The sequence below is a fragment of the Mustela erminea genome, chromosome 7, assembly GCF_009829155.1.
Source record: "Mustela erminea isolate mMusErm1 chromosome 7, mMusErm1.Pri, whole genome shotgun sequence".
NCBI classification, from domain to species: Eukaryota; Metazoa; Chordata; class Mammalia; order Carnivora; family Mustelidae; genus Mustela; species Mustela erminea.
In genome coordinates, this window is record NC_045620.1 from 79,138,318 (window position 1) to 79,155,154 (window position 16,837).

Below are 16,837 nucleotides of genomic sequence, written 5' to 3' on the forward strand. Positions count from 1 at the left end.
TCAGGTACAGGGTGCACTGGCATGGTCACAAAGTAAGTGCTAATGTAACAAGAGGTAATCTGGAACATGTGTTTGTATAGCACACAAGTAAATGACCTGTGCTACAGAACACTGGAGACAGGGCTCTACCAGCATGAGATCAGTACCTTCCTTCTTTGTCCCAGTGCTCATGGCTTTGGTGAGTTCCAGGGCAAGTGCATTCTGTCTCTTCTGATTTCCCTTCTGAGTTTGTTTCTCTTTACTTTATGGAGCTCCGTACATCTCCCACCTCCACTTTGTGTCTTCTTGTTTGTGTACTTCGTTATCCCCTTTAATAGATGGCCAAGTCCTCCACGGACAAAGAGGGAGTGCACTTGTGTTTGTAGTCCCTGCAAGGCCACCAGTGGCACTTCCTTCTCATTTGTAAATTTTAACAATTTTTTTTAAAGATTTTATTTATTTATTTGACAGACAAAGATCACAAGGAGGCAGAGAGGCAGGCAGGGAGAGAGGAGGAAGCAGGTTCCCTGCCAAGCAGAGAGCCCGATGTGGGGCTCGCTCCCAGGACTCTGGGACCATGACCTGAGCCGAAGGCAGAGGCTTTAACCCACTGAGCCACCCAGGCGCCCCTTCTCATTCGTAAATTTTAAAACTTGCATAATCATCCCTCCCTCTTTCTCTCTCACTCCTTCTCTCTCTTTCTCTCTCTGGCTGTGTGTCTCTCTCTTCAGCTTCCATCCTTTCCTGTCTCTTGTTGGAAATATTAGTAGTTGCTACAACTGTGAACTTAGTTAATTCAGGGGGGAAAAAAAACCCACCAGTAAAATGTATTAATGCAAACTGCTTATAGAGCTTAAATCATTTGTCTGCTCCGAATCAGCTGCTAACTATAAATATTCCCAGGAAACATCTTGCGAAACAAGCTCTGGTTTGGAATCACAAATGAACAAAGTCCACGAAGAATAAGGGGCTTCTGTCAGGGGTTCTCATGGAATAAGTTGAATTTCCAGAAGCCAGAAGCATAGGGAATGAGATTTAACATAGAGGAAATTAAACGGGAGAGGTGGGTTTCTTGTTTCACAAAAGCTTCGTAAAGGCAGAAGAGCAGCGACAACAGTGATGATGGATCACAACGAATGCAGGGACCATCTAATGCTCCTTCTCTATTCACCAGACCCAATTCCGAGCGCAAGTCTGAGGAGCTCATTTGGGCCTCAAAACCACCTCTGACTTACCTTTGTTTTTACCGGCTGTAGAGCCAGCACCTATGGCAGCGTTCAATACACAGTTTTGAAAAGAATAAACTAAATTCATGGTGTCCTAGAAGCGTGACTTTGCTAAGTAAATAGCTATGTAAAAGGCTTATTTAAATTGTTTGAAATAATTTATCAGCCAGAGATCGGGCAACGCCATTAAACACATAGAGTTTATGATCAGTTCTGCCGCAAATTACATGCACTTTTGGCCAAGCTACTTTGCCTTCTTGAACTCTACGTTTCTCTCCTATAAAATTAGGAAATTAGATTATTTCTAAGATATGTTCTAACTCAATAAATGGTATGGTTATGAACTGATCAGAGTTAAACTTTTCAAGATGGGTTTTGAATGAACTGAACACGGAGGGCCCATGGGGACATCAATTTTCTTCACAAAATCACTTCTTTCACATGTATTGAGGTTCCATTATGGCCCGTACACCTATTAGTAGAACCATCTTTATTATATTTTCCAGATCCACATGAAGGATTCAGAGCTCTGGGAGATCACCTATGCGGGTGTCACAGTGCTAGAATCAACTCATCACTTCTTTTCCAGAAACATCTGGGTTCCCTCCTCAAGCAGCCCTGTGATCTACCTGGTTAAGAGCTGAACATGCACCTTGGAGAAGAAGCAAGCCAAGCTTCAGGATGTTCACCTGGTATGGTGGTCTGCTTTCTGCCTGCCTAAACTCTAAACCGTGTGTATCTTTTTTATAACTCAAAGCGCATGATCTCAACTTTTCAAATATTCATCAGATAATTCAACCACGAATGGAGTGTGAGCCATCGCTGGTCCAAAGCTGGTTTTGGGCATCTGATTATAAGAAGTGCTGCCAAATGGGTCATGGTCATTCCAAATGGGTCATTCCTTCCAAATCTCTAAACTCTATCCTTGGGTTAACTTAGACCGGCAGAAAGACCCATGTCTGAGCCCTACAACCTTATCTTCCCTCTTCCACTTCTGAATTAAGATTTAATATGGAGTCTTCAATGTTGAGTTACAAGAGGTAAGATCCACCAGAACATTTCTTTAACCTAATCAAATCCTAGCAGAAACACTATCTGCTCCATTACTAAGCACCCCTTAAAGACAAGATTGTGGGTGCTGGAACTGGACGAAATTTAGAGAGCATCTCGTTATACTTCAAGGCGGTGCAGGAACGTGGCAGAGAACACGGTCTCTGGATTGCAGACCCCTCATTCTGAAAGATGTTATCAATCGGTGTTTGTGGCGAAAACTAGCTGTTCCCAAGACACAGTTCTGTTTCCTCCTGGGCATAGGTGGGTCTCCAGAGCCACTGAGAGGAAGGAGCTAAAAAGGAAGCTGCTTTTCAGCATGCAGCTGCCTGGACACTCTGTTTCTATTCAACGCTAACTTTATTAAGATATCAGAGCGGGAGCAGGTAGGTGGCTGCAGGGGAAACCGTGAGTGCGCAAAACGATGGGGGGAGGCAAGTACTTAATAAAAGATATTTCTTTTCCTTTTTTTAATCTAAGTCTGGCAGGAACACCGTTAAAAGGTGATTGAGAGTTGGTGATTTTTTTTTCTTCTTAAGAAAAAGCACTTTCTCCTTCTAAAGAGAAAGAAAGATGCCCATTTCCCCCAATTCACTCAGTGCACAGAATGTTTTCCTCTAGGTATTCATCCAATTAACTGGTCAGACAGCTGGAATTTGATACAGGGAATAAACAATTCTTCAAAGAGAAGCCACTCAGTGCTTTTCTTTGAGGACCTCTCCCCTCTCCCCAAATACAATGCTCCCCCTCTCCCCCTCTCCTTTTTCCTCCTTGTTCCCTATAATCCCAGGTCTGGCCTGGATGTCACAGCTTCAGAACTGAGAACTGTCATCTGCGGTCTGCCACTCTCCCCACCCTGCCAGGAATGACACTTTAGTCCCGTGTTAATTGCCCTACTGCAGCTCGGCTATCAGCCAGGGCCTGTCTCAGATTTACTGATTGCAGACGTGAGTGGAGTGAGTGAGCAAGCAGGCAGGGGTCGGGGCTCAGAGGGACCAAGTTCAAGGGCACCGAATGGTGCAGACGCATAAACAAGGGAATGGTATGTAAGCAATAAAGACATAAAGGTTAGGACCGGGGCTAGCAGTACAATAAGCAGCTGTGATAACCCAGTTTGTTTATAGATAAAGAATTTACAGTAAAAACCTCAACTCACAGCCTACATTTGTTAACACTTTAAGAGATGTATAATTTCTTTACATCTTAGCTTGTTCCGTCTTCTGTGCACTCTGCAAACATCTGTGGCCATCTCGGATTTTTCTCCCCTTTTCTTTCCAATATTAGAAGTGTACAGTCATCACAACAGCTAGAAATAGATGCCAAATCCAAAATCTCAGTGTTTGGAAGCAGCAGCAGCAGCTACAAATTCCAAAAGACAGCTACTTCTAGATGCTACCACTCTGGCGTCCCATTAGAAATCTGTATTTTTCAAGCTGCAAAATGTTCTCTCGCACTCCATTTTTCCTAATTTTATTTTAATATACTTAAGTAGAGTAAGTAAAATTTCATTAGAATGCCGATAAATTTGACTCTATGTATGTTGTGCTAACTTTCTTTTTAAAAATAGATATCAGAGTATAACCAAGCATTTGGTGAAATCACCGCTGTGCTTCTTAACTGTCCTAGGAGGCCCCCATCAGAAGTACAATATATTGTACTGTAACTATTGATCCAAATGGCTACATTTCTAAAGCAGAAAATGATTGTGTAGTGAGAGCAGTGCAGAGGTGCAGTAAAATGCCCTCCAGTATATAAAGACATAAAGATTAAAGTCACCCTGTAGATTCCCTTTAACTCCTCCAAATCCACTGTGTAATGTGTTCTTTTAGGATAAATCAGAAACGTGGTACAAATTAACATGACAGGGCGAGTGTTCATAAATAAAAATGTTTCACGGCATTGTCCAGACCAGACCAAGTTCGTTTTGCTTTAAATACAGGGAGAGACTGTTAATTAAAACCCCAGATGTCAAAAAAGGAACATCTGAATATCTTGAAGGCAAAACAACACCCCCAAAATTTGTCAGACAGAACACGTATCCTGGATAAGGAACTGAGACATCAGTATACGGATGCCCTACAGTGTTAATACCAACAGTTTTCGGGGCTATGGTTAGTCTTCAATTTCTATAAAGTTAGAATGCTTTCCGGAGGACAGGTAGAATCTGATGAATGAGATTTTAAATTGTGCTTTGCCAAAGACACGGATTGTTTAGCCATTTCTTGTCTCTGCCTCCTGATGTAATAAGCTGCCAGTTAAATAGTTTTAAAACAAACCATATTTAAATAATACCCTGTAGAGTTTGGTTTATAAGGGCTACTACCAAATTAGCATTTAAGTTACTTTCTGATAGGAAAGGGTCTTTCTGGTTTTGATTTGGTTTCATGCTAGAAAGAGCACAAAGGAAGTCCACGTTTCAAAATAGCCTCAGAACACGGATGACTGAGCCAAGACTTTCACTAAACACATTGAAGTTTAGAGGAATTATTTATTATCACTTTAATTAACAAACTGGCTTGTTTTCACCAATGTTCCCTCGCGTGTTGAAATGCCAGTTTGTGTCAAAAGGAATCCATACATTGATTGCACAATACAAAGATCTGACTGAAGAATTTTAATGACTCCGCAGTGCCGCTGAAGGTACCAGTCTTCGCTTTAAAAGTAGCAAGCAGAATTGCCATTTATGTTTCAAAAGATTCAAGGACCCATGGAGGTCTGTGATCTGCAGAGGAAAATGTTATGTGGAGCTGGAGGTACACTTGTGTTCCTTCACCTCTGAGCAGATGCCCAGGGTAAGGCAGGCTGGGGGTACAGAGGCCCACTAGGACCAGATTCGCTGTGCAGATCTGCGGTGGGAGAAAGTTCTGGGGGAGGGAGCTTACCGGGACACAGGGCAATCACCAGTGCCTACAGCTGGCCCTGAAACTATTTTGGCACTTAGAAGAAATGAAGAGCTCTAGAGGAAATGAGAGAGAGAGAGAGAGAGAGAGAGAGGAGAGCCAGAGAGACGAAGAGAAGGAAGGAAAGAAAGAGGGGAGATAAATGGGAAAGAGGGAGGAAGGCAGGCAGTATGTGCTTTCTTCTGCCTGAACATGGTCGCACAGGAACAGACAGTGTCCTGCTTTGAAACGGAACAGGCTCCCTCATTATATGATTGTTTATTTAGGAATTCATGAGGGTCTCTGATCAACAAAACAAACAAAGGCATGTCTACAAATTATGCATTTGAGCAATGGACAAATCCTTGAAAAAGGTTCTTTGGGGGCACCAAAAATGTGCATTTAACAGCACACTGGAATTCCTCCTTTCTTTTTTTTTTCTTTTCTTTTTTTTTTTTTTTTTTTCATCAACCAGAGCCATTTGTGAAGACTTGGGAGCCAGGATGTAATCATATAGCTGAAAACTGTTCAGATGGGGTTTAGAAGGAAAGGTTCTCTGACCCAGTATGTGGCGCATTACTGCATAAGTCTGTGTTCTTTTAGGAGTTAATAAATGACCAAGATCTGGACTAATCCCCTGCCAGGGTTCATTTTCATTATAGGTCCCTGCTATTTTTCCAGTGCCTTTTGCTCTGCCCTTCTTGCTACATATGGAAAACCTATATCAAGATGGTTGTCATGGCAATGAAAAGATTTGCATGTGTCTTATCTATCTATTTAAATACCTTCTTATGGCTTATAACTACTATAATATATCCCTCCAGCTCTGCTCATCACTAATTTAGAGCTAGCCTCGTGCATCTGAGGTCATCGATACCATCTGAAGCATGTTGTCTAGACAACTCTGAAGCCACTGACCATGGGGGTAATTGCTTTATGCAAATTAAAAAAAAAAAAAAAAAAGTGTAGTGGCGATATGTGCCGTGGCCAGCCTTGAAATCTGAATGAAGAGCTGTGATCAGGTCCCCTCTGAGGGCATCTGCTTCAGGACAGGAACAATGTGAGAAAATTTTCCCTTTCCTTCTCATGCCCACTCCTTCCTTCTTTATCTCCTTTCCCTTGCCAAACTCTGCTAATTTCACAAGTTGAATCATCATTTCAAGCACACTCTGTATAAACTTTGTGTAGATAGCTGGTCTTGAGGCAAAATTCAAGTACAGTGAGATTTTGATTTATTTGTCCAGGATTCTCAAGGTTCTCTTCTTCAGTCCTCCCACATTACAAGTTCCACATCTTTTTCCTTAACACAATTTCTTGCCATTTGGCAAACTAAGTAAATACAATCTTTACTGTGAAAAGCATAGCTTACGTTAGTAGCAAAATGCCACACAATAATAATCTTCCAAAGGGACACTAAATAAACAAAAGGGACACCATACCCCCCAATATTGCCCTATAAACAGTATCGTGCATTGGAAGTTAAGACCTGCTCATTCACATTGGAGCTTATCACTTCTAGAATGTGGCTCTTTCAGGCCTCTTTTGATAAAGCACTTTTTCTTTCCTTTTTTTTTTTTTTTAAAGAACTCAGTAACACTCTCCTAGCAAATTGTGGTTCAGAACTTGCAGGAACTAAGAACAAAAAACAAACAAACAAACAAACACCCCCCAAAATACCAACTTATCCAGAAAGTCTAGTAGTTTGGTAATGCGATGATTTTCTCTCTGCTTTTGAATTCTGTGCCATACTCACAAGCAAAGAATTCTTAAAGATAATTTATATCATTATTTGTCGGCTTAGGTAATGCTAACCTGCTCTTGGAGTAGCACATTAAGGACCATTTTCCCCTGACAATAAAGTGAGACTGTGTTTACATATTGGACTACAATCGCTGTTTGACTAATCTGTAAAGGGTAGATTTTTCTATTGCATTTCAATGGCTCATCTACTTCAAACTGTTGCGAACTTTCTAAAGATGTGTTTTCATTTATAATAGCAGATCTAGCAGTGTGGTAATCTGGAATTGAAGTTTCAGTGACAGATTCATTCAACTAGCACTTTGCATGAGGCATTACTGCAAACATTATTTTTTTATAAAAAAAAATATATAAGTGACAAAACCTTCCAAAGATAATTTCTGCAATTTAGTAAACTAAGGATTTCAAGTCAGGCTTCAGTTTCCGGGTGTTTTTCATAATGGATTTCACAGCAGATGACCTGACAAGCAATCTCATGATCTGAGCGGCGCTTTGCGGCATCTATACAAAATGCCGTCAGAAGCGCGGAGAGTGGGGAGTCACCCTCCCTTCCACAAGACATGCCTGCAAGTTAAGCACTGCAAATGTCCAGAGGTCCAGACTGACCTCTTCACCTTATGTCTGGGAAACATTCCTAGCCTGAGCTGCTCATTCCTGACGACAAACAGAGCAGGGCCACGGTGCTTGTTTTCAAAGGCCAACGGGAACGGCGATGAATGGAGCGTGTCTGGTGCAGCAGTGGCTGGCGAGGGCTGTGGATCAAATTGCATACCCTGTGTCCTAGCAGAAGAGAGTGCAAGAGAGAAGGGAGAGGATAAAGGAAGAGAGAAGAAGATGGTAGTGACAGATGGAGAACCTCCACCTTTTAGGGCCTTCTCAATCGCCTTTTTATTTGCTTTGCCTATTCTCCTCCAGCTTTCCTGCCCCACTCATGTCTACCCCAGCCCATTCTAAGTCCATTTATTCATATACAAGTATACGGTGTGTGTGCCTCTCTGCTTTTTAAAGAAACACTAATTTCTGGAGAGGTCTCCAAAGATGGCTATTGCTACATGACATCACAGCAGTAAATCTGAGTATCCAGTTCCTCCTCCAAAGGCAATTACTTCTTTGTTTCTAATCTCTTTCACTTTGGCACATATCCCACTGTATTACAATCCTGAGGTTTTATTCTTATAACTCTTAATACCCAGCAGCATCTGGCATCTCATAAATGTTGGACACTGTCATTTTCCCTAAACTAAGACTGCTCATGTTTATGTACTGTTGAATGAATCAACTCATTTCTTTTTTTTTTTTTTTTAAAGATTTTATTTATTTATTTGAGAGAGAACATGAGCGAGGAGAAGGTCAGAGAGCGAAGCAGACTCCCCATGGAGCTGGGAGCCTGATGCGGGACTCGATCCCGGGACTCCGGGATCATGACCTGAGCCGAAGGCAGTCGTCCAACCAACTGAGCCACCCAGGCGTCCCTGAATCAACTCATTTCTGAGCAATTGATGGACACAGGTCATTTCTACCCAAAGGAGTGAAACAGAGAATTGATTAAGCCTAGAAATACAGCTTTACCCCAAAATATCTGGTGGTATATGGCATCAGGAATCGTTTTTCCCCACAAAGCTTCCATTTCACTGTGAAATCTTTAGCCAATAGGTAATATACTTTTATCAACTATAACCAGCTAATATGATGTTCATCAGCTTCACTAGAATTGCCTAGAATGCCAGGAAAAAAAAAAAAAAGTACCAGTGAAAGATTCAGGAGACTCTTGCCTTGGTGCTTACTAACATCACTCTAATCTATAACTTTTTATCACATAGAAACAGCTGCTTTGCAGCTGGGCAAGTCACTTAAACTCTCTTGACCTCAGTTTCCTCATTTGTATATGGAAGTGCTTTGAAAATGGGAAAGCACCATATCGAATGCATGGTAATATCATCAAAACAGTTAATCACCATCACCACCCTTTTGGACCACTCAAGTATAAGGCTGACATTTACATAGCTGCAAAATACAAATGAATGAAAAAAAAAATATGATTGATTTTATGACTTTTATTTAGCCACAACATTTAAAAGGGGAGATATACCCATTATGGTAATTATCTGAGAAACAGACAAATGAATATGTTAATATGCCAGGGCAAAAAAAAAGAAATGTGTAAGAATAGGAAACATCAAGTCAAAAACCAGAGTAAACTAATATTTTTTAAGACATCATTTCAACTTGAGGGAGAGAGCCACAAACTCAATTTTATTTTTCATGAAATTTTTAGAAATAGTAATGTGGCTTATTTTGGTTTACACTATAAGTCTCTGTTCGACAGAAAATTCAGACCGCTGGTAGTACATTCCACCCCACCATTTTATACTACTTGAAAATTTTTAAGTCATTTGGAACACATTACTACCTGAATTAGGCTCTAGCCCAAAAGTTTTGTTTTGTAACTTTCTACTTATCTAATTGATAAACATTTTTTCTGATACTGTTCCTAAAGTAATGTTTGAGTTTGCATCCTTAAGTTTTTTCCAACAACTTCTGAGAAAGGAATAGGAAACAAATAAACAAAAATATTGGCTATTACAACTTTGTCAATATACATGTGTTTCAAATTTAACCAAAAAAAAAAACCAATCATTTGAAACAAAATCATCAAAAGTTATTTACTCTCATGAAAACTGTTTTGGAGAATTTAGGAAATTAGCAAGATATAGTTAATAGAACTTGAGCCATATTCTAATCCCCTTAATATGGATATCTCAGACAAAAATGTTAAATTGAATTAAATTGCCTGAATAATAGGCCTAATTTGGTATTTCATAACTTGCCAGAGAAGGAATTGGGATCCTTAGGATCTTCAAATCCTAGTTTCAGGGCCAACGTCAATGTCTATAATCACCATTCTTTTCTTATACAAGAATTTACGACTTGATTCAGATATGTTAAAATATAGGGAGGCAAAGTTGTAACACTGAATAATACCTAGAGCAGATGAGGTTGTAGAACAAAGTTAATCTACTCATAGGGGACTATCAGTGGACTCAGTGTATTTGGAATAGTTTGGCATTATCCGGAAAAGTTGACCATGTGTATATCCTTCAATCTTTTAGTTTCATTCTTAATCAAACACTTAGGCACCAAGAGAGACATGCCAGAATGTTTATAGTAGTAGAGCTCATAATAGTCAAAAATAGTAAGAAAAAATAACTATCTAAGGACCATAAAGTGAATACATTTATTGTCATACATTTATATAATGAAATACTAAATAATGGTGAAAATTAATGGAATATAAATGTAAGCATCAATATATATGAATTTTGAAAAACTAATATTAGATGAAAGATACAAGTTACTAAAGAATATACACACTATATATGATTCCATATGTATAAAGTTAAAAAAATATATTATTTGGGGAAATAAACAAATGTGGCAAAGCTATAAAGAAAAGCAAGAAAGGAATTATGTGAAATTTAAGTAGCAGCTATCTCTCAGTGAGGAAAGGAGTCACTGGTAAAAGGTGATTGATAAGAATGAAGTAAACAAAAATCTCAAAAAGGCCAAAATTCATATGTTGAAGCCTTAACCCCCAGCACCTTAGAATGTTTCCATATTTGGAGAAAGGCCTTTAAAGAAGTGGTTAAGTTCAAATGAGGTTTCAAAAGCCCTAATCCAATCTAACTGGTGTCTTTATGAGAAGGGGGAATTTGGAGACACACAGACACCAGAGATACCTGTGTGCATAGGAACACCTATGTGTGAACACAGTGAAAACCTGCAAATGAAGAAGAGTAGCCTAAGGAGAAATCACACCTTCTGACACCTTGATGTTGGACTTTTAGCCCCCACAACTATGGGGGAAAAAAAAAATCTGTTGCTTGGGTAACTAAGTCTGTGGTATTTTATATGGCAGCTTTAGCAAACTAGTATCAAGATAGAAATAAAGGTGGGAGCCTGGGTGGTTCAGTGGGTTAAGACTCTGCCTTCAACTCAGGTCATGATCTTAGGGTCCTGGGATCGAGCCCCACATCAGGCTCTCTGCTCAGCGGGGAGCCTGCTTCCCCCTCTTTCTTTGCCTGTTCCTCTGTCTACTTGAGATCTCTCTTTCTCGGTCAGATAAATAAATAAAATCTATTAAAAAGGATAGAAATAAAGATAGGAAAATCACAAAGAAGAGAAAGAAAACATTTTTACAAAATTGAAATATCAGCTAATTCTTGCTGGGGAAGGAACTCATTTGTAAAAATCTTATTGATAAAAACAGAGTATATGAAAAATCTCTAAAAGACCATGCAGCATAAGAAGAGAAAGACAAAGTCATGATTCTGGAATAAGAACACAGTGAGGTGGAGGCAGGGTGGAGGAAAAAGACAGAAAATGATAGGAAAGCCAGGAAAATGCATTGTCTTTGAGAGTAAGTGAGAAGAGGGCACCAACAGCCAGTGATGGCAAAAAATGAAGACTGAATGATGTTCATCAATTAAATAATCTGGAAGTCATGGGGCCAAATTTTAGAGTGGTTTCAGTCAATCAGCAGGGGTAGACTCTGATCAATGGGGGCTGCAAAGGATAGGTAAAAGATAAAAAAAAAAAATTTGTAGACTCCTTGAAGAACTTGACTATGAAGGTAAGAAGTGAGCCAGGGCAGTAGGATGTGGGAATGGAAAGCTTTGTTTGCTTGCTTGTTTGTCTTAAGACTAAGATTTGAATTTATATTTAATGAAAGGAAAAATTAGCAGTAAAGTGAAAATACAGGAGGGAGAAAGCCTCCTCAGAACATAAAAATGATGGGGCACTTGGGTGACTCAGTCCTTTAAATGTCCAATTGGTTTTGGCTCCAGTGATCTCATGGGTCACGAGATCTAGCCCTGTGTCAGGTTCTGCACTCGGCGCGGAGGATGCTCAAGATTTTCTTCCTCTGCCGCCGCCCCCTGCACCTTCTTTCACTCTCTCTAAATGGATGAAAACACACACACACATGCACACTGAATTCCCTGTTTGGCTAAGCATTGTTATTGTTAATATTTTAATGAACAAATTCTAACAGTTTAGAATGATACACTTTTGTTTGTCTTTGAAATGAAGGCCAGACATTTCACACCCAGGAAATAAGTCTTAAAAATGCCAGAAGATTTTGACTGCCCAAAGTAATGCTTTGTACTCACTAGCACCCTTCAGGAAACAACTTTGACTTATCTCCCAGCATTTTCAGCCAGGCTAAAAAAAAATAATCTATTTCTGAAGATGAAGCAAAGAGCAAGTTATTTTGTTCTAATTGTGTGGGCCCTTAGACAGGGAATGTGAATTCACCAGAAAGAAATAAAAACAAAAGCAAGCTTAGAGCTAACTCCTGCCCCCTCTGTACCTCATAGAGAAAGCAAGGGCTTTCAGTGCAGGAGAGAGCAAGGGATAGAGGTTGCACTCTCTAGGTCTCCCACAGAAGTCAAGGTGAAGTTACAGACCAGCTGCCAAGCTGGTGCAGGGGGCAAGGAAAGAGAGGTTAGCGTATGAGCAGCCTGCGGGGTCCCGCTTTGAGCAGCACTGCCTCATTCTTTTCCAATGAGGACAGCAATTCCACAAGCAGAAGCAAGTACATGCTACAGTAACTTCATGAAAAAGAACCTGGCAGGCTGCTCAAGGAAGAGGGCTTCGCTTTGGGGGGTTACTTCACTAGGCAGAGGAGGGTCTTTTATTAGATGATCCAGGCAATCACAGGTTTAGCTCCCCATATACTAACAACTCACAGATCTTCTGAAATTATACACTTTAAGTTAATTATCTTCTGCTAATTTAAACAGAGCACAGGCCTAATCGATCTATAGCCATGTAACAAAACTGTATCACCTTTTTAATAAAATTTATAAACCAAAAGCATCATCTAATTCAGAGGACAGTCTGTTGACTCAAAAGAAAATCCTAACCTTCAAGGTAGGATTTAGTGAAGTGCCCCGATTTCTCAAGGATGATTTCATTAGAAATCATTATCAATGCAGTCTTAATTTAAAATGGTAAGTTCAGCTGTCCAAAGATGCAATGTATATGAACACAACTGTCGAAGGTAGAATTCTAAAGACCCTAAAGACCAATAACCTTGTATAATCTACTCCTTGGCAGTGGACAGGAACATGTCACTTGCTTCAAACCAATAGACTATGGCAGAAGTGACGGATATTGCTCTGGTGATTAAATTACCTCACATGGAAAAGATGGAAGGATTTTACCAATGTAATTTAAGCACCAAGTAAGCTGACTTTAAGTAAGTCAAAAGGGAGATTATCTGGGTGAGCCTGACCAAATCAGGTGATCTGCTTAAAAGAAGTCTAAAGGTTAAAGATTCTTTCTCTTGCTGAACTTCGTGAAACAAGCCATCACAGATTCCACAGCTATAAGGAAATGAATTCTTCCAAAAGCCTAAAGGAGCACGAATGCAAATTTCAACTAAGCCTCTGATAAAAATGCAGTTCAACCAACATCTTGGCAAAGGATCCAGTACACTGTGCCCTGACTCTTGACCTGTAAAAAATGTGAGGTGATCAGTGTCTGTTGTTTTCAGCCACTAAGTTTGTGTTACTTTGAAAAGCAGCAATAATAACCTAATACATCAGCCAAATCACTCCTGGGTCTCTTTGGCTTTGTATCAGTCAAGGTGTTAGTTATGAGCGACAGACACCAACTCTGGGTATTTTACTAAAGGTTATACCACAGCTCACATCATCTCTAAATGGTCTGGGGGAACCAGGCTTAGAGCCAATGCAGCTAGAATCAAATTCTCCAAATGACATAGTGGAGGTGGCTCCATGAAGACAACAGGGCACAGCCACTGGTCTTCACTGACACCAGTTCACAACATCAACATCCCCAAGCAGGACATGGAAGTCTATTGCTAAGGCCACTGTTGCTTCTGGAAACCACATGTAACCACTGACTGCTGCCAGCCACATGAGAATGGTCCCTGCAAGATCCTTGTTTTTCTGTAAATATGTTACTAGCTTCCAAATCAATGTCTGGAGCCAGATGTCTGAGCTCCAGTGCCCAGGTCATGTGCTGGATGTAGAGGCTCTCTCTACTTAGCCTCAAGGGCAGTTAAAAAAGCAAGTGTCTGGAATTTTAAGCTTGCATTATTAGGAGGCCGGACTGGGTAAATAAGGTGGGTATTCCCCAGACAAGGGAAATGGTTTCAGCTGCCAGGAGGCCATAAAGAATGAAGTGTTTACTAAATAACTTACCACCCCATGCCTCCCTGGCTCCCCAAATTCTCACATCATCTTCTAAAATAATTTGAGACTTGAACTTGACTTGAGTGCTTTTGGAAAGTAGTCCTCTGCAAAAGCTCCCTCCCCAAATTATATAATCCTGAGGACATTTGAATGAACAAAGCAATTATAACTCAAGACACGGCAAACGGAGATCTTTTATTAGAGGAATTTACTGCCTTGTTTCGTTTTCTGATGGTGTTAAATCACTGCGTAAGACCTGCAGTGATATTCGTGGAGTAGATCTTATTAATCTGGTAATCATATTGAATATTTGTTGCCTGGAGCAGAGCTGCCAGGATTCTAGGCTGAAGATACTCATCCATGACAATTATCCCATCACTAATCATCGTTGATAAACATTGAAAATATTAATCAGCTTCCATCTGATCACAGTCTCCCATTTAACCGCAATAAAATCTCTGTTGTTTATGTTCTGGCTTCTTTCCTCCTTCATTCATTTTGCTCATTTGAAGCCTCTCTTCCTGGCCTCTTCGTTCCAAACAGATCCTGACAAATAGTGGCAGGCAGAGATAGATCCCATAGTTCGAATTGCACTGACACTGAATCAGACACAACGGAGAAGAGTGGAAATATACTACCAAGCCAACCCCTAAGATAAAACATCATAGGGGAAAGTGCGTGTACTATTAATTCTACTCCCAGAAGAGGTCAAGAGGGCAACGGGTTGATCCCATGGTATAGTTCAAGGGTGAGTAAGAAAAATTCCTTATTGATGTGAACAGTGCTGGTAGATTAAAGTTTAGGACACTTTCTATGGACTAAAGAATCTCTCTTCCAGCAGAGAAGGAAGAAATGTGGAGATAGGGAGAAAGCAGAGAGAGGAGTAAGAGGTGGTTGAAAAATGATACGGGGAGATAGGAAGTCTGTTTGAAGATGGTAACAGCATAAACATAGTCTCCAAGAAGCAAATGTGGGATATGAAAATGTTTGTTATGGCATTTGACTTTTTTTAGATGCAAGAAATATGCCCATATGAAATATATATTAAACAGACTTTGGTGCTTAACAATCTCCAGGCTCCCTGGCTTTCTCCCACAATTGACCCCTATAATAGTAACAAAGAGATGTGGACAAAACAACAAAGATCACAGAAGAGTACAGCTTGCCCCAGCAATGACCCTCTATAGCCAGGTACAGCAAGACACCTCCCTCTCCACACCATTCCACAGACATTGCTTCCTTTTCTGCTTCTGCTCCTGAAGCAGCAGGAGGGTGGTGGGTGCAGAGAAAGGGATGTGGCAAGAGTAGCGGGGGCATGTTTGGATACTGGTTGAGTTTTTTTTGTTTGTCTGTGCCTGACCCCTTTGAGTACATAGACTTGAGTTGTTTCTTTGCAGTTTTCTACAGAGGAAGGGGATCCAAGTCTACCAAGAAGTGGGTTTTGCCAGAATTCCAAAGGGAAAGCAGAGTTTAGTACCATTTCGGAAGGAAAAGTCATATGTTGAGGACTTTAGTTGGAGCCCCTGAAATGGTCATTTTAATAAGTCAAAAATGACCAAATAGTATCAACAGTATCAACCTCATATGTTTCTCATCTTAAGTGTTAGATACTGTGAAAGATGCCAAGGTTGCAGAGGTGAACAAATGGACCCCGAGCAGAGCCATAGGGAGCATACAGCCTAATGGAAGAGATATTACACAAAGATTGTATGACTTCAAAGTGAGGTATGTGCCAGTAGCTAACTTTTGCAGGTCTGTAACTGAGGGCCCAAACCTGGGAGTGAAGGTTAGTGTACTTCATGGAAGAAGTACAGGAAGAGGGGTGTGGGGGAGGGGAGTGTTGTGGAGAGAGCAGAAAGCAGTCCTTTCCTCTTCAGATGGCATGAGGCGCTGTGCCAAGTGTCAAGGACCAAGAAGACACTGTACCCACCCCAGCCTTTATGGAGACGACCTTCTAGTGGGTGAGATGGTAATTAATGGGCAAACAGATCTATAAAAAGAATATTTTCAAGTAAGAATATTTTTCTTTCAAGGACATAAATAAGGGGTTAGAGGGGAGATCAAGAGAGAGGGAACACTAGAGTGGGCCCAAGAGGCCCCTCTGAGGTGGTGACATTTGTACTGAGACATAAGGAATGGGAAAGACCTTTTACCCAAGGAATACAAGGAAATGCATTCTAGGGAAAGGGAAGAGAATGAATGAAAATTATGTGATATAAAAAAGAAAAAAAAACTTAGCAGTTCTAAAGACAGAGTGAGGAGAAGAGTAATAAGGATGATGTTGGAGTTAAGAAGAAGAGGAAAGGACTACTTTCTGCTCTCTTCACAACACTCCCCTCCCCCACACCCCTCTTCCTGTAATTCTTCCATGAAGTACACTAACCTTCACTCCCAGGTTTGGGCCCTCAGTTACAGACCTGCAAAAGTTAGCTACTGGCACATACCTCACTTTAAAGTCATACAATCTTTGTGTAATATCTCTTCCATTAGGCTGTATGCTCCCTATGGCTCTGCTCGGGGTCCGTTTGTTCACCTCTGCAACCTTGGCATCTTTCACAAAAAACAAAAAAAGCATTTGGATCACTTAGGCATGCGGAAGGTTTGGTATTGTATTATAAGTGAAAGGAAAAGTCAAAAGCCTACATACAGTGCTTATTATTTGAGTATTACAGGTTGCAATATTTTTCTAATTAAATGATTTAATTCTGTGCCACACTTAAAATGC

The 16,837-nt window shown here is 40.4% G+C and overlaps 1 long non-coding RNA gene across 1 annotated transcript in view; it reads right to left on the reverse strand.

Annotated features, from left to right (window-relative positions):
* Positions 1–16,837, reverse strand: part of LOC116595615 — a 371,042-nt gene that overhangs the window by 211,978 nt on the left and 142,227 nt on the right. The window lies entirely within an intron of this gene.